The sequence below is a fragment of the Vipera ursinii genome, assembly GCF_947247035.1.
Source record: "Vipera ursinii genome assembly, chromosome: 6".
Classification (NCBI taxonomy): Eukaryota; Metazoa; Chordata; class Lepidosauria; order Squamata; family Viperidae; genus Vipera; species Vipera ursinii.
This window is the reverse complement of record NC_139515.1, coordinates 83,184,099-83,208,358: the sequence shown is the minus strand read 5'-3', so window position 1 is coordinate 83,208,358 and position 24,260 is coordinate 83,184,099. Positions and strand designations below refer to the sequence as shown.

Sequence of the window (24,260 nt, the reverse complement as noted above, 5' to 3'; positions counted from 1 at the left end):
AACGGTTACAGGACTAGGGGTGACATGATAGCCGTATTCCAGTATTGGAGGGCCTGCCAAAAAGAAGGGAAGGGGGTCAACGTATTTTTCAAAGCACCAGAAAGCAAGACAAGGAACAATGGATGAAAACTAATCGAGGAGAGAAGCAACCTGGAATTAAGGAGAAACTTCCTAACAGTGAGGATAATTAACCAGTGGAACAGCTTGCCTCCAGAAGTTGTGAGTGCTTCCTCACTGGAGGTTTTTAAGAAGAGACTGGACAGTCACTTGTCTCAAATTGTATGGGGTCTCTTGCTTGAGTATGGGGATGGACTAGTTCCCAATCTTTGCGGCCTGATGGCCCAGCTGTGGGGGAGAGGGGAAGTGGGCCACGCAAGCGGGGGGGCCCGCGTGCGCATGCAGCCGTTGTGCAACTGGCAGGCCAGCACACCTGTGCTAAGCTCGACTTGCATGAGCGACAAGCTGGCATGCATATGCACAAGTGCCCATGCATGCGCGCTCCACCTAGCCACTTACGCGGCCCAATTCCAAACAGGCCACGGCCTGATAGTGGGCACAGCCCCGGAGTTGGGGACTCCCGGCGAGAAGACCTCCAAGGTCCCTTCCAGCATTATGCTGATTCTGGTACGCACCCCTATCTCGAAGCCTGTCCTGTATTGCTCTGCTGTTCAATGCTGAGTGATTCTTCTTCAGACACTTGGCATATTTCCACACACATCGGCAATTAACCAGTACCTCAGCATGGTGTTCAGATATGCTGTGCCACCGGAGATGCTACATGCCGGAGGAGAAATAGAGTTTTGGTTGTGTTCATTTGTTAGTGGTTATTTAAGGTCCCCTAGTGCTTTGGAAAGGGCAGAGGAATTTAATCCCAGCTTCCTGTTTTCCCTTCTATTTGGGGTAATTAAATTCTGCTTCCTTTCGCTCACCAACATCCCTAAGATATGTGTCTCAGCTCCCAGTGCAAAATTGATGACACCTCCGATTGTAACAAATGAATCGCTGTTAGCTCTCTACGGCTGGTGGATTCCGGAACATGGCTATTTAGCTGGTCTGTTCTTGATAGAAACAGACAATCTGTTTTCTTTAAAAAAGCAAAGAAAAAAAATAAAATGTAGCTTTTATACAGTACGTACATGTGAAAAGCTGCTGGACAGCTAGGGGGCTGTCAGGTGTCAAAGGCCAGGTCACATGTGAAGGTCCAATTAAACTGATTTATTGCTAAAAAGCCTATGCAGAGGAATCTTCTCAATTAAAGGTTAGCACCTGCTAACAGTTAGATAAGGGTCAACAGATTTCAAGGGAGGTTGGCCTTAAGTCAACTTGCGACTAAGTAGGGATTCTAGGCTGATTCCTCTTTTAACTCCACCCCCAGTTTCTGACCCTCCTTCTCGCACATCGGCAGAGAAATAGAGAGGCAAGTAAATAATTGTTTACAAGTGAGCTGGAAGAAATTACACCAGGATTTATAAATCTAACCACTGAAAGTAGCATGACTAAAGCAGAATGTGAATCGGTTTGGCTTTGGTTAATACATTGCGTGAACCCAAACAATCTGTTATATAACTTGCTGGGATATTGCTGTGTGTGGTCCATTATTGCTTATGCAAACCATGTTTAAAAGAAGCCACTGCTTAGCTCAGTCTGTGAAGCCAGCCATTGTGTTTAATGTAATCTTCATATTGGCTGCATGGCTGTATTTCTAATAATACCGTACTTGCCATTAGATACATGAGATGTGTTTGCATGGGGAGGTAGCAAATAAAGATGGTAAGGAAATTAATAAAATATTGAAAACGGCTTGGGATTTAACCAGTCTTCTCACCAGAGTGTCAACTGGATATTTGGAATTGTAAGGCCCAAAAATATCAGCCAGTTGGATAGGAATCTGTTTTGCATAGACACTGTCCCAACCCCGAGATACCAGTTGGTTCAAGATTTAATTTTTTAAGCAATCTTTCTCCCAAGTAAAACATGCCTTGAATCAATTCAGATTGATTCCATAAAGCAATCGATCAGGTTTTAACAGTTGTCAGATTTCAATAATTTTCTAAATTTGCCAGTCTTCCTAATCATTAGGAATAGCCTCGGCCTTCCACTGTTATACCTTCTTTCAACTGAGAGACAGACTGTCTAAAGAGATTCTCTATGTCAGGGGTCTTCAGACTTGGCCTTTTTATGACTTGTGGACTTCAACTCCCAGAATTCCTCAGTCAGGCACGTCTGGCTGAGGAACTCTGGGAGCTGAAGTCCACAACTCATAAAAGGGCCAAGTTTGAAGACCCCAGCTCTCTATCATCCAGGTCACGGTTGCCCCAAAGGTGATTTTTCCAAAAGGCAACTGGACTTGCTTTGGGTTTTTTTTTCCCCTTTGAAAAGGTTTCACTTCTCATCCAGGAAGCTTCTTCAGTTCTACAAAGATGCCTGCATTCATCAGGACTGAAGAAGTTTCCCATGATGAGAAGCGAGAAATGTTTTCAAAGGAAAAAGCCTTTAGGAAAGAGAAAGAAAGAAAGAAAGAAAGAAAGAAAGAAAGAAAGAAAGAAAGAAAGAAAGAAAGAAAGAAAGAAAGAAAGAAAGAAAGAAAGAAAGAAAGAAAGAAAGAGGAAGGATAAAGAAGGAAGAAAGGAAGGAAGGAGAAAGAAGAAAGGAAGGAAGGAAGGAAGGAAGGAAGGAAGGAAGGAAGGAAAAAGGAAGGAAGGAAAAAGAAAGTAAGAAAGAGAAAGAGGAAGGAGAAAGAAGAAAGAAAGGAAGGAGAAAGAAAGAAGAAAAGAGAAAGAAAGAGGAAGGAAGGAAGGAAGGAAGGAAAAAGAAAGAACGAAAGAGGAAGGAGAAAGAAAAAGAGAGGAAGGAGAAAGAAGGAAGGAAGAGAAAGGAAGGAAAAAGAAAGAAAGAAAGAGGAAGGAGAAAGGAGAAAAAAAGAAAAAGAAAGGAAAGAAAGAAAGAAAGAAAGAAAGAGAGGAAGGAGAGAAAGAAGGAAGGAAGGAGAGAGAAAGAAAGAAATAAAGAGAAAGAAAGAAGAAAAAGAGAAAGAAAGAAAGAAAGAAAGAAAGAAAGAAAGAAAGAAAGAAAGAAAGAAAGAAAGAGAAAGACTTTGGGAAAAATCACCTTTGGGTAGGAGACAGACTAATTGCAAGCCGCAAAGCAAGGCAGAAAAGGGGAACTGAGTGATATGTGGTGATCCTTCCTTCCAAGAGAGACGAATGCAGGCGTGGCAGAATCCATTTGTCAAGGCATCACACAAAGAGAGCGGCCCTTTTCATTTCTCTGTCCTCAGCTACAACAGAAGCCTGTGAAAACAATTAAGATCCTTGTAAAATGCCAGGAAAACATTTTAGATGAAAACAGAGGGCTGAATTAGATATAGCAGGTCCATTTATATATAATATATATATATATATATATATATATATATATATATATATATATATATATATATATATATATATATATATATATATATATATATATATATTAACCTTCGGAACAACAGACTCGGCACCCGACTGCAGAGATTATTAACTCCTCACTGGCAGCCATGGGACAAGTGAATAGCTTTCAACAAAGCTGTCTTTTACAACACATCCTCAATGGCTGTTTTTCTCCAATATGCTAGGTTGAATAAGCCACAATACAATTGGCAGGCTTCGTGCAGCCCACTCGTACCACCGACATACAATGCGGCTTGTCTCCCGTGATATCTGCCCAACCAGTTTGATCTGGCAGGGATAGCAGGCTCTGGGTTCCTTCGATTAAACAATGGCGTGTGTGAGGACCCCCCCCCCCAAGCATGCCACCTCTGAAGTAGTGCCTGGGATGGGTCCCTCTCGAAGAAGACCCAGGAGAGTCCCGACTTGCTGGGTTTTGGAGAGTTTTCACCCAGACCTTTCTCAAGGGGCTACGTGGGTCTGCTTCTTCTTTCCCATCTTTTGTTCCTTGCTTTTGCTATTCTACTATTTTATTTTTTTGTGGGAGGGATTTCCCTGTGAAAAATTGAAATATGATAATAATAATAATAATAATAATAATAATAATAATAATAATAATAATAACAACAACAACAACAACAAGTACTATTACTACTACTACTACTACTACTATTACTACTACTACTTTGAAGGGATCTTGGAGGTCATCTAGTCCAACCCCCTGCTCAGGCAGGAAACCCTATACCAGGGGTTTCAAACTGCCGGACCGCGGGCCGGATGCGTCATGGCGAAACTGTGCCCAACCCATTGTTGGCAATGGGGAAAAAAGTCACAATACGTCACAACACATCATGTGACGTTGCAAGTTTGACACCCCTGCCCTAAACCGTTTCAGACAAATGGCTGTCCATTCTCTTCTTAAAAACTTCCAGTGTTGGAGCTTTCACAGCTTCTGGAGGCAGGTTGTTCCACTGGTTAGTTGTTCTAACTGTCAGAAAGTTTCTCCTTAGTTCTAGGTTGCTTCTCTCTTTGGTTAGTTTCCATCCGTTGCTTCTTGTCCTGCCTTCAGGTGCTTTGGAGAATAGTTTGACTCCCTCTTCTTTGGGGTAGCCCCTTGAGATACTGGAACACTGCTATCATGTCCCCCCTAGTCCTTTTCTTCATTAAAGTGGACATACCCAATTCCAGCAACCGTTCCTTATATGTTTTAGCCTCCAGTCCCCTGATTGTCTTTGTTGCTCTTCTCTGTACTCTCTCTAGAGCAGGGGTCTTCAAACTTGGCCCTTTTATGACTTGTGGACTTCAACTCCCAGAATTCCTCAACCAGGCACGCTGGCTGAGGCATTCTGGGAGTTGAAGTCCACAAGTCATAAAAGGGCCAAGTTTGAAGACCCCTGCTCTAGAGTCTCAACATCTTAGATTCTCTAGGGATATTGGGTAAATGTCCAATGCCTTAAAGAAATCAGCAAGCAAGCCTGGGTTAGGGTAAAGCTTCTATATTGTAGATTCTGAATATAGTCAAAGCCAGGTTGGTCTAACGGTAAAGGCACCAGGCTAGGAAAATGGGAGACAGTGAGTTCAAGTCCTGCCTTAGCTACGAAAGCCAGCTGGATGACTTTGAGCCAATCACCAGGAGATGGTTAGATAAGAAAGTCAGATGAGAGGAGCTTGAGCCCAGATCAAGAAAGTAACGGGAATAAACATCTTCAGACAAGCCCCTCCCTAGTTCACATAAAAATAAAGGGTGGGGAGGGGAAGCCCACTCAGACTTGTGAGAGTCTGTTATTGTAGATGTTGGAGAAGACTCCTGCGAGTCCCTCGGACTGCAAGGCGATCAAACCGGTCAGTCCTAGAGGAGATCAACCCTGACTGCTCTTTAGAAGGCCAGATCCTGAAGCTAAAACTCAAATACTTTGGCCACCTAATGAGAAGGAAGGACTCACTGGAGAAGAGCCTAATGCTGGGAAAGGTTGAGGGCAAGAGAAGAAGGGGACGACAGAGAACGAGGTGGCTGGATGGAGTCACTGAAGCAGGAGGCGTGAGCTTAAATGGACTCCAGATGGTGGAGGACAGGAAGGCCTGGAGGAACGTTATCCATGGGGTCGCGATGGGTCGGACACGACTTCGCAACTAACAACAACAAAAAAACATATGACTGTAATTGAGCCCAAAATTTCTCTTCTCTAAACGAGACAGCTGTTGAGTTGAAATAAATGTAGTTGTGATTTTCTTGACCTTGGCTTCTTAGTCTGGTCTACCTGGCAGGGCTGACATCGAATCAAAGCAGACATATGGATAGCCAATCACATCATTTACCTGCCTTCCAAACCTGTTGTTAATGAAGGCGCAGCATAAACCCTGTACCCTATATAAATATCCCTGGCGACAAGGAATATAGCTCTGTAATCTTTGAGTTTTAATTAAATGGGTTTATTTTTCATCCCCTCAAATGGCAAAGAACAAATCTCACCGTCCGGCCTTTCCTTTCCTTTCCACTTAAGGGGAAGCTGCTGGCTTCTTTTCGTGCCAGTCAAATGAGCAGCCTTTCTCCAGAGCATTCCTCAATTTCTTTGTCGCCAAATCCTGACAATCCCTCAATGCAAAGGTGTGGCCGGAATATTACAGAGTGTCGCGTGCTCAGTCCCGAGATTTATTCAAATCAAAGCGATGAAAACGCCAAGCCGGGAAGAGCCGAGACCTCATCGCAGCAGCAAAAGTGCCAATGTCAAATTCATTTCCCGGAGGGATGAATTGATGTAGCGCCGCCTCCCACCGGTGAGGGACAAGAACCGGGTCTGACTCTACATGGCGGGGGGGGGCATCATGGTTTAAACGCCAAGCAGGTTCGCCCCTGAAGGAAATGAAGAGGTTGCCACGCCTGGCTATCCAATGAATCTGTTGGCTTTCATTTGGGCTGAAGAGAATTCAGCCGGCATGTTGATTTAGCTGAAAGGAAGTCACAGCTCAGGGTGAAGCACAGCAGAGGACACATTTTGCATGCGGAAGACTCATATTCAGTCGGCTGGAGTTAAAAGGAGGCCGACGGTTATCTATCTAGATAGAAGGTTAGGTTTCCAGAACCTCCGCCAATTGCAGCTGATAATGGGAGGGTTTAGACAATGAAAAAGATGATCCCTGTCACCAATTCCCGCCCCCCAACCGGCATCCAATAAACAGTTCAGAAGGTCAAACCTGAGGACCTCTCTGTCCTGAAGAGGTCCTTCAGCTGAAGATGTCTACTTTGGTCTCAGAACAGCTGCTAGAGTGTTCTCTCTCCTTGCAGACTCTCTTAATTCTCTTCATACCATACACCGAATCAGTCAAGTAAAGATCTATCAGATGAATCCGCACGGTGCGTTTAACTTGGTTAACGTTAAATCTTGGTGGTTTTTTTTTTTTTTTTTTTTTTTGCAGCTTAATATATCAACTGAGTCCAACGTACTGGATTAGCTTGTGGTCCGGCGTATTGCCCAAACCCAGAAAATTTATTTAGCCAGTAATCAACCTCACAGTTTCATCCTTCTCCTCTTTTCTTCTCTAGGGTGGAGACTATTTTGTTTCCCTCTGAGAACCTCTAATTTTGGAGGACTTGAAAGAAATCAAGATAGCCTCCATACTGGGCCACTAAGAGGTGCAGTTCCTTTTAATTTCCTCCTAATAAGACCCTCCAGTTAATTACATTCCACTCTGGTGGACTAATAGCCTCTTGAAGGACCATTGGGTGAAGATAGACGTTCTTTTTGGAACCTACTGTGTAAGCCTTTGAGTCTTGACCCCTTTCTGATTCTCCTCTCTAACACAAAACCAGACAGCTTCCAAGGTCACAAAGATGCAATGCTGCAAGGGACATTTGTCTGTTTAGGAACTAACAACTGTGTTGCCTTTGCAGCAGGTTTTCAAGGTTAGAAGCAAGCTTTGTATTTCAACACGTTAATTATGACCTGTATTCCTATTTGTAATTCTGAGAACAGTTTACCTTAGAACATACTACATAGGATGCCGGCATGAAGGAGGACAAACATTTAAAGGTTATGAAAAGAGCTCCCTTTAAGATGTTTATAAGCCTCTCCTGACTTTTGAGGAATGTAAACCAAATCAGATTCCTCATAGCCCACTTCATTTACTTAATGATGTCGCAATACGGGTAAAATTCTGGCCCTAACGGCAGAAGAAAACAAGAAAATAAAAGATGGTGGGACAGCCTTTCCAAGGAGATCAGACAGGAAACATGACCAGATGAGGTAATTTCTAGTTTATTGGAAGGCTACATTAACAGAGTCTTGCAAATCTGAAAGCATTGCAATTTCCTTTATAGCCTTAGCCACTAGGGCAGGGGTAGGCAACCTTGGCTCTTTTATGACTCGTGGACTTCAACTCCCAGAATTCCTGAGTCATAAAAGAGCCAAGGTTGCCTACCCCTGCACTAAGGAGAGTAGCTTCTGAGTCTCTTTCGCTTCCCATTATGCAGCTTTGGGCTCTGCCCTCTCTTATCTGACGATTCCCTAGCACAGGGGTCGGCAACCTAAAAAAGAAAAAGAGCCACTGGGAACCGGTTCCATCACAAATTTAAAAAAGAGGGAGCCGCGTGCGTGTGTCCATGCACGCGCATGCGCAAAAAGGTTTTTTGCGCATGCGCGGACGCACGCGGCTGCCATTTTTTAAAAAATGAGATGGAACCGGTTCCCGGTTGCCCGATGGCGACGGCCCGTCTGCAAAGCTGCCGCTTTCGGCAGCTTTGCAGACGGGCCGTGGCAGCTTCCGCAAAGAGCGGCGCCCCTGCCCATTCCGAGAGGTGCGCGCGCACCTCTCCGAACGACCGGAGGTGCGCGCGTACCTCCGCGCGAATGGGCAGCGGTGCCGCTCTTTCAGGAAGCCCGCCGCGGCCCGTCTGTGAAGCTGCCGAAAGCGGCAGCTTAGCAAACGGGCTGCGGCAGCTTCCGCAAAGAGCGGCGCCCCTGCCCATTCCGAGAGGTGCGCGCGCACCTCTCCGAACGACCGGAGTTGCACGCGCACCTCCGTGCGAAGGGGCAGCGGCGCCGCTCTTTCAGGAAGCTGCCGAAAGCGAAGGGGCAGCGGCGCCGCTCTTTCAGGAAGCTGCCGAAAGCGAAGGGGCAGCGGCGCCGCTCTTTCAGGAAGCTGCCGAAAGCGGCAGCTTCCTGAAAGAGCGGCCCGCTGCCCGTTCGCGCGGAGGTACGCGCGCACCTCCCCAAAGGTTTGGGGAGGTGCGCGTGCACCTCCGGTCGTTCGGAGAGGTGCGCACGCACCTCTCGGAATGGGCAGGGGCGCCGCTCTTTGCGGAAGCTGCCGCGGGCCCGTCTGCTAAGCTGCCGCTTTCGGCAGCTTCACAGACGGGCCGCGGCGGGCTTCCTGAAAGAGCGGCACCGCTGCCCGTTCGCGCGGAGGTACGCGCGCACCTCCCCAAAGGTTTGGGGAGGTGCACGCGCACCTCCGGTCGTTCGGAGAGGTGCGCACGCACCTCTCGGAATGGGCAGGGGCGCCGCTCTTTGCGGAAGCTGCCGCGGCCCGTCTGCTAAGCTGCCGCTTTCGGCAGCTTCACAGATGGGCCACGGCGGGCTTCCTGAAAGAGCGGCACCGCTGCCCATTCGCGCGGAGGTACGCGCGCACCTCTCCAAAGGTTTGGGGAGGTGCGCGCGCACCTCCGCCCATTCGGGGAGGTGCGCGTGCACCTCTCCAAATGGGCGGTGCCACTCTCCATTTGGAGAGGTGCGCGCGCACCACTGCCCGTTGGAAGAGGTGCGCGCGCACCGGGCGGCTGGGAGCCCTAGCAGCATTTCTTTGCCCCTTATACAGAGGAACCAAAGAGTTGTCCATCTATATACTTCATAATCCATAGATTCTGATTCACAATATAATGGTCCTTAACGTATGAACCTTAAAAACAGAGACATCACCCTGCCAACAAAAATGCATACAGTCAAGGCTATGGTCTTCCCAGTTGCAATGTATGGCTGTGAAAGTTGGACTGTAAGAAAGGCTGAGCGCCAAAGAATGGAGGCCTTTGAACTCTGGTGCTGGAGAAGACTCCTGCGAGTCCCTTGGACTGCAAGGCAATCAAACCGGTCAGTCCTAGAGGAGATCAACTCTGACTGCTCTTTAGAAGGCCAGATCCTGAAGCTAAAACTCAAATGCTTTGGCCACCTAATGAGAAGGAAGGACTCACTGGAGAAGAGCCTCATGCTGGGAAAGGTTGAGGGCAAGAGAAGAAGGGGACGACAGAGAAGGAGGTGGCTGGATGGAGTCACTGAAGCAGGAGGCGTGAGCTTAAATGGACTCCAGAAGATGGTGGAGGACAGGAAGGCCTGGAGGAACGTTGTCCATGGGGTCACGATGGGTTGGACACAAGTTCACAACTAACAACAGCAACAAAAACGTATGACTGTAATTGAGCCCAAAATTTCTCTTCTCTAAGCGAGACAGTCGTTGAGTGAATTTTACCCCATTTTGTGACCTTTCTTGCCACAGTTGCTAAGTAAATCACTGCAGTTATTAAGTTAGTAACACGGTTTGTTTGTTTGTTTGTTTGTTTGTTTGTTTATTTATTTATTTATTTATTTATTTATTTATTTATTTATTTATGGGACTTATATCCCGCCCTATCTCCCGAAGGACTCAGGGCGGCTAACAACAATAACATACAATAAGTACAGAAATTAAGATAAAATTAAAATTAAAGTCATCTGTGCAATAAATTAAAATTAAAAATTAAAAATAAATTAAAAATTGTAAACATAATTAATTGTTAGGGAATCTGGGTTGCCCATTGACTTGGCTTGTCAGTAGGTTGCAAAAGATAATCACATGACCCCAGTACCCTGCAACTGCCATAAAACTGAGCCAGTTGCCAGGTTTTGCTTGTGTGACCACACGGATGCTGCAAGAGACGTAAATGTGAAAACGGTCATAAGTCACTTTTTTCAGTGCTACTTAACTCCAAATGGTCACTAACAAACGGTTAGTAAGTTGAGGTCTACCTGTATAACCGTTAAGCATCAGACGCATCTGGACTATTGCTAGATATTATCAAAAGTTCTTGCTGCTATGGCTGAAAAAAAAAATCGCTGCTGCCACGCTTAACTCTCTTGTTTTTAATGGGTTTGCATATAGAATTACCCGGAGACATTCTTTCCGGCAAGATTGTAGAATCCATCTGAATATCTATGTTAGGATTAAAATGAATTTTGCAAAGGCTCATTTGTTTGAAGAAGTGGTAGTTAATCAGGGGTGTTTACCCATGAATGTGAAGTGGGGAATTTCACCATTAATGCCATCAGCCGGTTCGGTACCTCCCGGCACGCCTGACCTGCCTTAGAGCCAAAAGTGTTTGGGTAGGAAGAGAAAGAAAAGATTAAATGCCTCAAATATGTTTGCTTAATAGAGCAGTGTAAATCATTAAACGAGACTGTCATTTTTCAAAGTCAAGACAGTTTCTGAAAAAGAGGGAGGGAGGGGAACGGACTGGTGCTGCATTTCTACCGACAAATGCAATTCAAGCTCTGTCTTCCTTTAAATCAACCGGTATCATGGGTGTGTGTGGAAGAGAAATGGGCAAATTGCAAGCTTTTTTTTTTTTTTTTTTTTTGGCGTGGTGCTGGGATCAAACAGCTTTTCCCAGAGGTTGCGTGTGAGTTTCTTTCCTCACATTTTGGACCCTGTTTTGCTGCTCAGAGATACGATCCGAATGAACAGAAGCTGCGCAATCTTGGTGTCAGTGACTCTGAAGCTCCAGAGAGGTTTTAGAGTGGTGATCGACAGCAAGCTGGAGCTCAGAGGTAAAACTTCCCATGTAAAAGGTTGCAGGTTTAATCTCTGGCATTTCTAGTTTAAAAGGAGCTTGGCGACAGGGGAGAGACCAGCTGGGAAGGACAGGTAGAGATTGGGGATTTAGGATAACACGGGCCACGAAACTGTTTTAACTACGGGACTCTTAAAGCACAGAAGCCCTTACAGGGTAGTCCTTGACTTACGGCCACAACTGAGCCCAAAATTTCTGTTGCTAAGCAAGACGGTTGTTAAATGAGTCCATTTGCGCCGGGAGAAGAGGAATTTTGCTCTCTCTCGCAACACCACCCCTCCCCCCCCCAAAAAAAGAGAAAATATGATAATATTTTCAACAAACTGCCTGGATTCTTAATGGATGCCAGGTATTTCCTGGTCTAATCAAACTAGCGTACATCCAGGCTAGCATTTCAGGACACAGTTTTGACTACATTTGCTGTGCTGTGCAGATGGTAAGCACAAATCATTGTCTCTGGGTCCTATTTGTTGGGCAAAGTAGCTCCTGTGGGAGATACAGCCAGCTGGAAAAATAGCCATTTATTTATTCAATTTACCTGCCACCCATCTCTCCTAGAGGTCACTCTAGGTGGCTTACAACCAAATAATAATAATAATAATAATAATAATAATAATAATAATAATAATAATAATAATAATAATAATAATAATAATAATAATAATAATAATAATTTTATTTATATACTGCCCTTCTCCCGAAGGACTCAGGGCGGTGAACAGGGCAAATATATAAAAAATACAAAAATACAAAAGTTAAAAGAAAATTAAACATATGCCCGACTAAAAACAATAAGTACAAATATTAAGAATGACCATAAAACCCAACCCATCCCCCATCAGGCCAGGCCGGCTTGTTCAAATAAGAGTGTCTTCAGATCGCGACGGAAGGAGCGAAGGTCGGGCGCCATCCGGAGCTCAACCGGCAGTACAGGTAGTCCTTGACTTACAACCATTTGTTTAGTGACCATTTGAAGTTACAATGGCACAGAAAATAAAATGACTTAGACCATTTTCCACACTGACGTCCCCATGGTCATGTGGTCAGAATGTGGGTGCTTGGCAGCTGACATGCTTTTATTGCAATGGCAGCATCCTGGCGCCATGTGATCACTTTTTGTGACCTTCTATGAAGCAAAGTTAGTAGGAGCTTTGCTTGATTGTGACACAGGCAGATATAGGACAAGAAGCAACGGATGGAAACTAACCAAGGAGAGAAGCAACCTAGAACTAAGGAGGAATTTCCTGACAGTGAGAACAATTAATCAGTGGAACAGAAATTGTGGGTGCTCCAAGACTGGAGGCTTTTAAAGAAGAGATTGGACAACTATTTGTCTGAAATGGTATATGGTTTCCTGCCTGAGCAGGGGGTTGGACTAGAAGACCTCCAAGGTCCCTTCCAACTCTGTTATTCTATTCTATATAAATATGCCAAATAACAGAGAATGAGGTGGCTGGATGGAGTCATTGAAGCAGTAGGCGTGAGCTTAAATGGACTCCAGAAGATGGTAGAGGACAGGAAGGCCTGGAGGAACATTGTCCATGGGTCACGATGGGTCGGACACGACTTCGCAACTAACAACAACAACAACAATGCCAAATAAAATAGGCTGGGGATCAACTTGCCCCAAGCTCCTTGAATTATTCAGAGATTTTTTTTACCAAAGCCATTTCTTGACCAGCAAGAGTTGTATTATGGCAAAAAAAAATATTTCAAATAAAGAAACATGTTATATTTACTTATCACCATAGTCCAGCCAACTTTAGGCAGTTTATTTTTAAACGGTCTTTTAAAAGCAAAGAGGATGCATAGTTACACAAAAATGCAGTCCCAGCATTTTCCACTTTATTTAGTGGTCCACGACCGTAGAAAATCTGAGAAATTTCAATTTAAGCCAAATATTTCTCAGGTTCAGCAGCATTAAGATGTGAGGGTTTCGAATTCATCATGGCTGAAGAATTCAGGGAACTGAAGTCCACACATCTTAAAGGTGTCAAGTTTGAAAAACACCGGTATAAACTACGCCTGAAGTGAAATGCTGGTAGGATGTTGGTTACTTTCCTGCAGACCTTTTGGCTAGATTATTGGGTTAATTGCAGTCTTGCAATTATGATTTCCAACAAGGTTTTCTGATTAGCAATGGTTCATCCTAGCACCAATACCGTTTCCCCCCCCCCAGTACAATAAAAATATTAAAATTATTGGTGCTTCCTCTCTGCTCTTCAAAGGAACTTCAAGCTTTGTAAGATGGCTAACGAGGCAGTGGGTTTTTGTTTTTTTTTAGAAAATAAACATCAGCAAATGAGGGGCAAAGGATGGCGCTTGCTGCAAAATAAGCGTTTGGATGCGAGTGCCACTTCATCCTAAATTTCAGCGGATGTGTGCTACTGTGTATGCGGCTTTTGTTAAGCCAGTCAAAATATTCAATATTTAATTCAAATCAGAAGCAAATAGGAGTGCAATATGCAGCAAAGGTCAGATATGGAACATTTCCAAAACCTTTGCATTTTGGCAGGGGAGGTTGTGGGGGCTTTTGGGCTGGTTTTTTTTCCCCTCTCCATCTTCCTCCCTCTCCTAAAAGCCACCCGAGATTCAATTGGGCTGCAGATTTATTCCCGGTGGAAAATAATGCTGCCCACCAGTGAGATAGAAGCTGGTGTTTACTAATACTCTAAAATGAACAGCAGTCTTTTATGTCCTTGATCTGTGAGGAAGGACCCTAGAAGTTATTATGCACTGAGAAATCAAACCTCTGCAAGAAAACCCGAGAGTGTGCAGCTTGTACAATTGCTGTGAATTAGGAAAGCATATTAATAATAATAAAGTTGGAACGGACCTTGGAGATCATCTAGTCCAGGGGTCGGCAACCAGAAAAAGGAAAAGAGCCACTCAGAACCGGTTCCATCACACAAACAAAAAAGTGGGAGCCGCAAAAAGTGCGTGCGCGTGCGTCCACTCACGCGCATGCGCAAAAAACATTTTGCGCATGCACAAAATGGGAGGCATCTGTGCGGCGACGGGTCTCCCCTTTGGAGAGGTGCGCGCTGTCCCGTCCGGAGACCTGCTGCGTTCGTCAAACATTGACGAACACGGCAGCTGTGCAAACGGGATGGCGGCGGTTTGGAGAGTGCGCGCGCACCTCTCCAAACCGCCGCCATCCCGTTTGCACAGCTGCGGTGTTCGTTAATGTTTGACGAATGCGGCAGGTCTCCGGACGGGATGGCAGCGGTTTGGAGAGGTGCGCGCGCACTCTCCAAACCGCCGCCATCCCGTTTGCACAGCTGCCGTGTTTGTCAATGTTTGACGAACGCGGCAGGTCTCCGTCCAGGATGGCAGCGGTTTGGAGAGGTGTGCGCGCACTCTCCAAACCGCCGCCATCCCGTTTGCACAGCTGCCGTGTTCGTCAATGTTTGACAAACGCGGATGGCAGCTTGGGAGAGGTGCGCGCGCACTCTCCAAACCTCCGCTATCCCGTTTGCACAGCTGCCGTGTTTGTCAATGTTTGACGAACGCGGCAGGTCTCCGGACGGGATGGCGGCGGTTTGGAGAGGTGCGCGCGCACCTCCGCCCTTTGGAAAGGTGCGCGCGCACCTCTCAGAACGGGCGGTGCCACTCTCCATTTGGAGAGGTGCACGCACACCACTGCCCGTTCGAAGAGGTGCGCGCGCACCGGGCGGCTGGGAGCCGCAGGAGACGGCTCAAAGAGCCGCATGCGGCTCCGGAGCCGCGGGTTGCCGACCCGTGATCTAGTCCAACCCCCTGCTCAGGCAGGAAACCCTATACCATTTCAGACAAAAGGCTGTCCAGTCTCTTATAAACTTACAGTGTTGGAGCACCCACAACTTCTGGAGGCTGGTTGTTCCACTGATTAATTGTTCTGTCAGGAAGTTTCTCCTTAGTTCTAGGTTGCTTCTCTCCTTGGTTAGTTTCCATCCATTGCTTCTTGTCCTGCCTTCAGGAGCTTTGGAGAATAGCTTCACTCCCTCTTCTTTGGGGCAGCCCCGAGATATTGGAAGGCTGCTGTCATGTCACTCCTCGTCCTTCAGTTCATTAAACTAGACATACCCAATTCCAGCAACCGTTCCTCATATGTTTTAGCCTTCAGTCCCCTGATCATCTTTTTGCTCTTCTCTGGACTCTTTCTAGAGTCTCAACATCTTTTTTTACATCGTGGTGAAAAAAACTGGATGCCGTATTCCAAGTGTGGCCTTACCAAGGCATTGTAAAGTGGTACTAATACTTCACGTGATCTTGATTCTATCCCTCTGTTAATGCAGCCTAGGACTGTGTTGGTCTTTTTGGCAGCTGCAGCACACAGCTGGCTCATATTTACGTGATTGCCCACTAGGACTCCAAGATCCCTCTCACAGTTACTACTATTGAGCAAGTTATCACCTATACCGGGGTAGGCAACCTTGGCTCTTTTATGACTCGTGGACTTCAACTCTCAGAATTCCTGAGCCAGCATGGCTCAGCATGGAAACCTCTCCCTTTCCCCTCAGCATGGCTGGCTCAGGAATTCTGGGAGTTGAAGTCCACAAGTCATTAAGGGGCCAAGGTTGCTTACCTCCACAAGTCATAAAAGAACCAAGGTTGCTTACCCCTCAGCTATACTATAACTGTCCATTTGGTTTTTCTTGCCTAAATGTAGCATGTTTAAATTTTATTTCTGCATTTTTTAAAAAACAAAAACAAAAGAGAAACAGGAAAACTGTACACATCAGGGATGGCATAGGCAGAGTCAAGATCTTTATGAAATAACAGCAGATACGCAAAAAAAAAAAACTCTTCCTGGATGTCAACGCCAAACAAAAGACCACATAATTCCCTTGCAAAATGGTTTCATTTTACAAAAAGGCTAAATGTATCTCTAAAATTCAAAGAGTTGGGTTTATTTTTTCTTCCTTTCTTATTTCCAGATAGCTCGGTGCTACTCACAGTTTAATTTGATTGGTGCTATAATGCCCTTAAGGGACGCAGTGGCTCAGTGGGTTAGGATGCTGAGCTTGTCAATCAGAAGGTCGGCAGTTTGGCGGGTCGAATCCCGAGTGCCGCGTAACAGAGTGAGCGCCTGTTACTCGTCCCAGCTTCTGCTAACCTAGCAGTTCGAAAGCACGTAAAAATGCAAGTAGAAAAATAGGGACCACTACGGTGGGAAGGTAACAGCGTTCCGTGCGCCTTTGGCGTCTAGTCATGCCGGCCACATGACCACGGAGACATCCTCGTACAAACGCTGGCTCTTTGGCTTTGAAACGGAGATGAGCACCGGCCCCTAGAGTCGGAAACGACTAATACACATGTGCAGGGGAACCTTTACCTTTTACCTTTATAATGCCCTTACTTCGTACGACATACCTTTCAGCCGACCCTTCATTCTATCATATTCATACTCTGCTCTAGATGTTGCTTTTTGTTATTTACCTATCTCATTGCTTTGTTATTCTGCTATACATTTATTTGACTTCCTCTGGATCAACAAATATACTGTGAACATTCCCGCAGTTATATGTTTTCAGCCGTCATTCATATGTTGATCGGAGACTTGCTTAAAAGCAAACGTCTCGATTGCCCACCACACTGTCACATTGTATTTCCCAAATTTTGCTCATTATCATCTCACATACCTTTCAATCAGAATTCTGCCAAACGCATTTCCAGGGATGCTTAAACAAGCTGATCCCCTGCAATTTTTGCATTCATTCTTACAATTTTTCCTTTGTGGAAGCAAACAATAACCACATTTTTTTTTCCAGTCATCAGGCAGAGCTACGGGCTTTCAGGTATACAGAAAACATGTTGAATATCCACTCTATAAACACACTTCATCCACATTTTAACATTCTCCAATTACATCAATTGCACCATCCACCCTTTAACATTTTTCAACATTCCCAAGCAGAATAAGAGAGTTGGAAGGGACCTTGAAGGTCTTCTAATCTAAGTAGAAGACCCTGTACCATTTCAGACAAATTGTTATCCAATCTGTTCTTAAAAACCTCCAGGGTTGGAGCACCACAATTTCTGGAGGCAATTTTTCATTTATTTATTTTTTTTTCTTGGCTATTTATCTGTTTTTCTTGGGTACCAATAGCAGCAGCAATTGGTTTCAAGCCTACTTTTCAATGTATCACTGTTATTTCCATGAAAGTTCCTCAAATATACCTTCTAGCGATTCCCCCACTTCGGTTTGATCCAAAATTACTTTTATTTTTAATTCAGTTCACTCTCCCCAAAGTGCCATATTTAGCCCTCTTCGTCAAGTTGCCAAACATATTTTTTATTGCTTTCACAATTGTTCTGCATTCCCTCAATATTGTTTCTACCTTAACAGTTTCTTGCTCTCTAGACATTTTTGCTTTATTATACCTACCCACTTATTCAAAAGCCATTTATAATGTTTTCCTGAACCATATCCAGAATGTTGCGCATTTTTCCTAAAGTCATCTTACATTATCAACATCCACAGGACAGTAAATGGTAACTATTAGTAACCATTTTCTACTTTTATATACATTCACCACCAGTCATATGGCATCAATTCATACTTTTGGCACATAATAAAGGAGAATCTTTGTAGATTCAGGGTTGAAACGAGGGGTCCTTGTTGTTCTCTGAACCTGGTTGTTTTCTTGCAGAGGTTTCATTACCCAACTAGATAATAACATCAGTTTCATTACCCAAATTAGGTAATATCATCAGTGCTAGCGGTTTGCTATGGTGTGCTAGTGTTTGCGTAGCCTGAGGTGTGCCTCTCTGATCATGAGCCGAATCATCAGACTAGCACTGATTTATTTTTATTTTTTTATTTTAATTCCATTTATATCCCGCCCTTCTCCGAAGACTCAGGGCGGCTTACAAGCTTAGCAGTAGCCTTCATTCTATGTATAAGCCTGCTTATTAGGGCTTTCGCCCCCCACCCACCAAGCGGCATTATTACAAAGTCAGCTTAATTGCCCCCAACAATCTGGCTCCTCATTTTACCTACCTCGGAAGGATGGAAGGCTGAGTCAACCTTGAGCCTGGTGGGACTCGAACCTGCACTAATTGCAGGCAGCTGGTGTTACTTAAGGAGGCATTAGCCCACTGCTCCACCAAGGCTTAAAATGATGTTATCTAGTTTGGTTTACTGAACGTCTGCAAGAAAACAACCAAAATCAGAGAATACCAAGAACCCCTTTATTTTTGCACACATTTGAGCCCTCTCATTTATAATTCACTTCCTCACGTCTTCACTTCTTTCCACACCATCCTCCTCCTCCTCCTTCCACAAGATCATTTTCATCTGGATCTCTCAGTCCCTTTTTCTTTCTTTTAATTTCACAGACATTCGGTGTTTCTTATTTTTTTTCCTTTCGTTTTCTTTGTTGGCTCATACTCTTCAACATTTATTCTTCTTAATGTTCCATAACCTTGTATATTGCACGGTTGACACTCCTGGGTCATTGACTTCCCCTGCCCATCATGCTGTGGCTGGAATCTAGGATTTCACATAATGCTTTTTTGGTAAGAGTAGCCTTGTCTACTAGCCTTAATTGCACCCAGGACAGGACCAGGGATGATATGTTACCAGTCTTCCAATATTTGAGGGGCTGCCCCAAAGAAGAGGGGGTCAAGCTATTTTCCAAAGCACCAGAAGGCAGGACAAGAAGCAATGGATGGAAGCTAACTTAAGGAGAGCAGCAGCCTGGGTCTAAGGAGAAATTTCCTGACAGTGAGAACAATTAACCAGTGGAACGGCTTAACTTCAGAACTTGTAGGTGCTCCATCACCAGAGATTTTTAAAAAGAGAGTGGACAACCATTTGTCTAAAACAGGGGTGTCAAACTGCCGGCCCACGGGCCGGTTTCATCGTACCGAAGCCGTACCCACCCCATTGCCGGCAATGCAAATATAGTCGTGACACGTCTCGTGACACGTCAAGTTTGACACCCGTGGTCTTAAATTTATTTATTTATTATTTTAATTCCATTTATATCCCGCCCTTCTCCGAAGACTCAGGGCGGCTTACAAGCTTAGCAGTAGCCTTCATTCTATGTATATGCCTGCTTATTAGGGCTTTCACACACACACCCCAAGCGGCATTATTACAAAGTCAGCTTAATTGCCCCCAGCAATCTGGGTCCTCATTTTACCTACCTGGGAAGGATGGAAGGCTGAGTCAACCTTGAGCCTGGTGGGACTCGAACCTGCACTAATTGCAGGCAGCTGGTGTTACTTAAGGAGGCATTAGCCCACTGCTCCACCAAGGCTCTATAATATAGGGTCTCCTGCTTGAGGAGGAGGTTGGACTAGAAGACCTCCAAGGTCCCTTCCAACTCTGTTATTCTGTTCCATGCAGCATCACTGAAAGCAATAAAGACATTTTGGTCTTTATCAGTCAGTCAGCCAGTCATTCAATCAATCAATCAGCTTTGGGACATTTTGGCAATGTGTCACTCTACATGTTAGGTTCTCTAATTTTGAAACAACCTTGGAAGATAACTTCATGTTGAAACTAGCAGGCACCTACATCAACTCCAGATGCAGCTGTCTGCTCACTCTGAAATAAATATCTCACCTTTCTTGTTTTTTATCATACGAAGAAGGCACCGTTCTTCTAAGTGAGCATCATACAGAGCTAAGGTTGTTGCTGTTGCAATGAGTGCTAAATATCAAACCTCAGTTGGACACTGTACAAGGCATTCACCATATCCCATCCCAAGAGATGCCTTTCCTCTGATCTATGAGGAAATTGTTCACTTGCTCGCTTAGCAGAGACAATATTTTGCCAGGTTCTGCCTCCTAAACCAACAAAAGAAATATAGGAGGAAAACACTTAGAATTGCTCGTGAACAGATAGCAGTTGAACAACTGGTTGAATAGTAATCAGAAATACCAGAAATAGTAATCAGAAACACCAGAAACAGTAATCACAAATACCGATTTTCTCCATCGTGGTGAAATGTAATAATGTATTGCTACTTCAGTTTTAGTCATTGTTTCAAAAGGTGTTGTAATTCTCTATATAGGAAGTTGACGAATGTGGGTTTTGTTTAGGTTCTTAATTTCTTCGTGATAATTTTTCCAACCCACCTGTTAGCTCACAATATAAAATCTGTGGTTCTTTTTTTCTTTTATGCTTTTTTTTAAATAAATGTAGCGACACTGCTAAGCTTGTAAGCCGCCCTGAGTCTTCGGAGAAGGGCGGGATATAAATGGAATTAAAATAAAATAAATAAATTAAAAAATTTGTACAATGGACTTTGCATGCCATTTTTCTGCCGCAGTTTACTTCATTTGTACAATAATACCATAATATAAAGGGACGCGATGGCTCAGTGGGTTAGGACACGGAGCTTGTCGATCAGATGGTCGGCAGTTTGGCGGGTCGAATCCCGAGTGCCGCGTAACAGAGTGAGCGCCTGTTACTCGTACCAGCTTCTGCCAACCTAGCAGTTCAAAAGCACGTAAAAATGCAAGTAGAAAAATAGGGACCACTACGGTGGGAAGGTAACAGTGTTCCGTGCACCTTTAGCGTCTAGTCATGCCGGCCACATGACCACGGAGATGTCCTCGGACAAACGCTGGCTCTTCGGCTTTGAAACGGAGATGAGCACTGGCCCCTAGAGTTGGAAACAACTAGCACGCAAGTGCGGGGCAACCTTTACCTTTACCTTTACCATCATATAAATGGGGTGCATTGACGCAACTAATGAAATATCTATCCTTGTGTGGCGATGCCACCATGGAACAGATAAATCCTGGTGATTTACTCCCTCTGTTCTCTGATTTAGTGGACTTTCCTCAATAACAGACATTCTACTTTACACATAGACTCCACTACAGTGAGATTCTAGCGTATTTCTGTGTGTTGTGCATGCTTAAAATGTACCTGTTTTTTTATTTATTGTGTGAACCACCCATGCTTTTTCACAGAGAGCCTTGCAGCTGCAAAGATAAAGCAGGGTTTGGCAACATTTACCCTCTAGTCACACCCTGTCCATGAGGATCTTTCGTTAAATCCACACTGATTTAGGCTGCCATCATGTGGTAACTCTCCCACAGGTCAGCATTTGAGTTACAGAGAATCACATAAGATTTTCTTTGTAGTAGGATGGCCGAAAGAAGGAGTAGGGGTGACACGATAACAGAGTTCCAATATCTAAGGGGCTGCCACAAAGAAGAGAAGGTCAATCTATTCTCCAAACCACCTGAAGGACAAGAAACGATGGATGGAAACTAATCAAGGAGAGAACCAACCTAGAACTAAGGAGAAATTTCAGCTAGAACAATTAATCGGTGGAACAGCTTGCCTCTGGAGTTGTGAATGCTCCGACACTGAAGATTTTTAAGAAGAGACTGGACAACCATTTGTCTTAATTGCTATAGGGCTTCCTGCCTGAGCAGGGGGCTGGCCTAGAAGACCTCCAAGGTCCCTTCCAACTCTGTTATATTAAGAAGCTAGATCCCTGGATGAGTTTTAGCAGATTGGCAAAGATTCCTGTCTCCAGTTTTCTGAGAACAGCCAAGAGAGAGAAGCTGGGGAACAGAGAGTTCTAATAATGGTATGGATGCCCAAATCCTCAGTTTGCAGTGCTTTCATGCCAAACTACTAATTACACCTACAGGGAGTTGCAGTTGGGAGTCTCCTGTCTTCCACAGAGAGGAAAACCAGCATTCTTTCCATGATCTGATTAAAAAGATAAAAAAACTATCTGCAAAGGTTGCAAAAAAGGTCTGTTAGCCCCTTTTCCAGGGAACACAGTTTATTAAAAAGCATCCACTTTCCACAGCTCATTTAATTTGCATTGCACAGCTCACGAAAGCTTATGCTTTTTAATAACGGTTTTATAAAATGTGTTGAGACAAAATGCTGCTTACCAAACCACCTCCTGATCTTGGGCTACGGTAGACTATACAGCTTTTTTTCCTGGAGACCTACTCCTGATAAGGTTGCAAAGTTGATGAGGTTTTTCTCATGTTTAAGGTGAGATATGTTACAAGCCTGGGGTGTTATGATTAATTTGATGTCAGTAGTTTGACTAGTGTTTATCTTGACTTTGCTCTTTTTTGCTCCTGGAGGAGCAGTATTTGTAGCCCTCCTCTCCTGAAGGAGATATATGTCCCTAGACCAGTGGTCTTCAAACTCGGCCCTTTTATGACTCATGGACTTCAACTCCCAGAATTCCTCAGCCAGGCATGTGTGCCTGGCTGAGGAATTCTGGAAGTTGAAGTCCATGAGTCATAAAAGGGCCAGGTTTGAAGACCGTGCCTGGCTGAGGAATTCTGGGAGTTGAAGTTCAGGAGTCATAAAAGGGCCGAGTTTGAAGACCGTGCCTGGCTGAGGAATTCTGGGAGTTGAAGTCCACGAGTCATAAAAGGGCCGAGTTTGAAGACCGTGCCTGGCTGAGGAATTCTGGGAGTTGAAGTCCACGAGTCATAAAAGGGCCGAGTTTGAAGACCGTGCATGGCTGAGGAATTCTGGGAGTTGAAATCCACGAGTCATAAAAGGGCCAAGTTTGAAGACCCCTGCCTTAGACCAAATCATGCCTGAATGAGAGTGCAGCTAAATTCTCAAGTTTTTCCATCATTAGAAAACAAGTCATCCTGCCATAAAGAAAGAAAAAGACACCAGAGAGAAGAAAGAAGTAAAATCTGGGAATAGCTTAAGAGGAGGGGACATGATAGAAAGAGTCAGCTGTGGATGAATAGATGGAATGGTATGAGGGGATAACTTTGGGAGATGAGGAGAAGAGTTGCTGCCTAAGGAATGAACAGATAAAAGAGGAAGAAGCCTGCAGCTGCTTAATGGTCAGAAAAAGTAACTTAGGAACGATCCACTCTGAGTTTACCAGGCTGTAAAAAGAGATGGAGGGAGATGTGTACATTCTGACTTGTGAAATCCTGTAGCCCTACAGTGGAGCGTTACAGTTAAGTAGAATTAGCTCATCTTATCCTATTTCCTGTCTGGTTTAGCTGGAAGGGCTAAAAGGGTAATCTTTGGTGGCCTGCATTGGAAGTGTTGCACATGGATTAACTGGCAAGGGAGCTAGAAGCATAATGTCTCTGCTCTGTGTACAAAACTAATTATCCTTCGCAAATTGCCTTGGAAAGAGTCGTAGAACTTTTGTTTGAAAAGCAACATTGTAAGAATTTTAAATAACTAATAAGCTAATTGTATGTCTTTTACACCTAGTTTCAATCAGGAATTTTGCTATCATCTGTCTGTCTGTCTGTCTATCTATCCATCTATCTATCTATTTATTTATCTATCTATCTCTATCTTATCTATTTATCTCTATCTTAACTATTTATATCTATCTGTGTACACATACATGTGCATATATATATATATATATATATATATATATATATATATATATATATGTATATGTATATGTATATGTATATGTATATGTATATGTGTGTGTGTGGATAGATAGATAGATGATAGATAGATACACATACACACACACACATATGATATACATACATACATATATGTTATACACACACACATACATATATATATATATTTATTTATTTATTAGTTGAATTTATATACCGCCCTATTCCCGGAGGACTCAGGGCAGGGCAGTTCACAGGGCAGTTAAAACAGTACAAAAAGAGAATAAAATGGAATTAAATTAGTACAAGCCCACAATTCATAATAACAATAAAATTAAAATTTTAAAATTAATTTAATATAATTTAATATGATTTAATTAAAATACTTTAAAATTTAAAATCCCTCAGTCCAGGCCAGACAATTCGAACAACCAGGTTTTTAAGTTCCGGCGAAACGAGCGAAGGTTGGGGGCAGTCCGAAGCTCCATCGGCAGTTCATTCCAAAGGGCAGGCGCACCCACAGAGAACGCCCTCCCCCTGGGAATCACCCACCGGCAATCTCTAACCGGTGGAACCCTAAGGAGGCCCTCCCTGTGGGCGCGCACAGGACGATGGGAAGCTGATGCTGGTAGCAGGTGCTCCCTAAGGTAATCCGGACCCATGAATCCAGGAGGACGCCCAAGTTATGTAAG

At 44.2% G+C, this 24,260-nt stretch overlaps 1 protein-coding gene and 1 long non-coding RNA gene across 5 annotated transcripts in view; one reads left to right on the top strand and one right to left on the bottom strand.

The window, feature by feature from the left end:
• Positions 1-24,260, top strand: part of CELF2 (CUGBP Elav-like family member 2) — a 607,652-nt gene that overhangs the window by 463,996 nt on the left and 119,396 nt on the right. The gene's annotated exons all lie outside the window — the stretch shown is intronic.
• Positions 1,932-4,074, bottom strand: LOC310642890. The gene is made up of 2 exons (XR_014492981.1): positions 3,480-4,074; positions 1,932-3,272 (listed from the first exon to the last, which is right to left on the bottom strand). It is a non-coding gene; the product is annotated as an uncharacterized lncRNA (long non-coding RNA).